Here is a 3,123-nt window from a genome sequence, read left to right as displayed (position 1 = left end):
CGTAGCGCTCCAACATAGGTCTGTTTCGTCCATTTTGCGGTACGCCACACCCCTCCCGATCAACAGGACCCCCGTTTCGACCGTAGGAGGTCCGTTTCCTCCGTTTTGTGGTACGCCACACCCCTCCCGATCAACAGGACCCCCATTTCGACCGTAGGAGGTCCGTTTCCTCCGTTCTGTGGTATGCCAGGCCTCGTTTCCATCGCCGGTTCCGTCCAAGCCGGTTGGCTCCCACGCGTTCCGTTTCCTCCCGATGAACACAACGCATTCCGTTGCCTCCCGATGAACACGACGCATTCCGTTGCCTCCCGATGAACACGACGCATTCCGTTGCCTCCCCATGAACATGACGCATTCCGTTGCCTCCCCATGAACACGACACATTCCGTTGCCTCCCCATGAACACGAGCCCTCGCCGTACGTATGCTCGACTAGGCGTTCGAGACCCCGCCCGTATGTACACATACGTGGCCGTATTTTCTTTCTTGCACCCTGGCCGTTGTACGTACGTGTACATGCTACGTGCGCACCTCTACTACGACACGTACGCGCCTCTACTACGACACGTGCGCACCTCTACATCGACCAGTATATATGTACGTACATGTTCGCGACCAGAATGACAACGCTATGTACGCTTCGACCAGGTGGGTCCCGACTGTCAGGCAGTTCCTTGCGTGCGAAAATGTAGCTGGTGGATCCCAGCAGTCAGAGGGGCGAATCATTTTTTTTGCCCGAACGCACTTCCTTTGCGTGCGAAGATGTAGCTGGTGGGTCCCAACAGTCAGGGGGCGAATCATTTTTTTGCCCGGACGCACTTCCTTGCGTGCGAAGATGTAGCTGGTGGGTCCCAGCAGTCAGGGGGGCAAATCGTTTTTTTGCCCGGACGCACTTCCTTGCATGCGAAGATGTAGCTGGTGGGTCCCAACAGTCAGGGGGAAACTTTTTTTCACAAAATACGGTGGCCCGTTCGGTGGGTCCCTGCTGTCAGGTGGAGGAATCATTATTTTCCGCATAATAAGGAGGCACTTCCTTGCTGCGGCCGTGGACCCAGCTGTCAGCCTCTCCACATGCAGTCCACGTCCAATGGAAGTCGTTCCTTGACCACGTTGACCACGCCGCGCTGAGAGCTCCACGGCGGTGGACGACGGTGAGGCCTAGGAAGGGGACGACTCGGAGCCAGGGAAGACGCAGAAGTGGATGCCCACGCGAAGTGGAGTACGAGGGTTCACTGGTTCGGCTGCGGTGTGAGGCTGCTGTCGCCGTAGATTAATAGGGGGTGTGGGTGAGTAGAGGGATGGCCTGGCCAGCGGTGGGAGTAGTAGGGGGCGGTGAGGCCTCCGCGGGATCACAGCCGGCCACGGGAGGCAGGAGCACGCGGCACGACCGATGCTGGTTTGGGCGGCTGGAGCAAGAAGACCAGGGGTTGAAGAAGCACTACAACCGTTGGATGAACATCGTACGGTAACAGGAGCTAGAATCGTTCATATTGACTAAGTTGACAAAGCCCTCCGTCCCCGTCAACTTGGTAGGCCCACAAGTCAGCCTCCCAGTATGCTGGGTTCCAGCTGGCAGGGGGAGTATTCATTTTTTTTTATGCGTAATAAGGAGGCACTTCCTTGCGTGCGAAGATAGCTGGTGGGTCCGACAAGTCAGCGGGGGGCACGTTTTTTTCATGAAATACAGAGGCCCTTCCGGTGGGTCCCAGATGTCAGGTGGAGGAATCATTATTTTGCGTGTAATAAGGAGGCATTTCCTTGTGTGCGGCCGTGGACCCAGCTGTCAGCCTCTCCATGCACAGCCTACTTCCGATGGTGTCATTCTTTGACCACGTTGACCACGCCGCGCCGAGCGCATCCAAGGTGGTGGATGACGGCGAGGCCTCGGACAGCAACGAGCCGGAGATGGGAAGATGCGGGAGTAGAGTCGCAGACGGAGAGGTGTACGAGGGTTAACTGGTTCTAGTGCGGTGTGGTTCGGCAGTCGGTGGAGAAGAACAGGAGGTATGGAGGGTTGGAGGGATGGCCTGGCCAACGGTGGAGTAGCGCTTCATAGCGAAGCGTGCTAAGCAGAGCTGCTAGCAACAGGAGGCGGGAGGTGGTCCCGGCGGCGCTGGAGGAAGAACACGAGAGATTGAAGATGGATGCCGGCCGTTGGATGTAAATCCAACGGCTAACATGTCAGAATCATTTGTTGACTAAATTACAACGACTTGCGTTGGCTTCGACCTATTGGCCCACATTTCAGCCTCCAAAAATGTGGCACGTATTCAACCCATTTTTTCAGAATTTACAGTCTTTTTTTTGCACGGTAGAATTTACAGTCAATTTGATCTTTTTTTTGAATTACAGCCATTAGCTGGGCTGGGTGAACAATTAATGTAGCTTTCATGCAGCCTATTTATTTTATTTCCTAAAAAATTACAGGTCATTTGCACTTTATCTAGATACACGATTTTGCTGGGCTGATTCTAATTATAATGTTGGGTTGGGCCAGCAATGTTATCAAAAAATAAAAAAGGGTTGAGCATTTTGTTATAAATATATTTAAATAATAAGTGATATTATTACATTCATCCTTAAATCTTACCAAGCTTTTATACACAATCACTAGGATTTTCGTGCCAAAACAATTTAGGATTTTATTTGTTAAGAAATTATTTTTATAAGTTAATAAGATGTGGGATATTGTTTTCTTACATATGTAAGTATCTGTTAAATATATGATGACAATAAAAATAATATATAATAACATATAAAATAATTTAAATATATATAATATAGTTAAAAGGGAAACATAAGTTGTACCTGGCGTTCCTATTCTTATATAGAAAAATAGAACTGACCGCTGTGTTCTCTTCAAAAAAATACATAAATTGGGCTGCCAAAAATAAAACCTCGGATGGGAGGTCCATAGGCCGGTCGATACATGACGGCCATAAGAAAATACAAATAGGCCCTCCCATCCGAGGTCGTGGGCTGCGCATGTTAAAAATGAAAGCCTAGACGGGGCAGCCCAAAACCACGTCCAACACTTGTCAAAACTCCGTCCCTCGTTTTCTCTGTGTTTCACACACTCAACATTGTGTGGGCATTTTGACTGTGCATCATATGAAGATGTGCT

Source organism: Triticum dicoccoides, chromosome 6B (genome assembly GCF_002162155.2).
Source record: "Triticum dicoccoides isolate Atlit2015 ecotype Zavitan chromosome 6B, WEW_v2.0, whole genome shotgun sequence".
In the NCBI taxonomy this organism is placed as follows: domain Eukaryota; kingdom Viridiplantae; phylum Streptophyta; class Magnoliopsida; order Poales; family Poaceae; genus Triticum; species Triticum dicoccoides.
Note: the sequence above shows the minus strand (reverse complement) of the source record.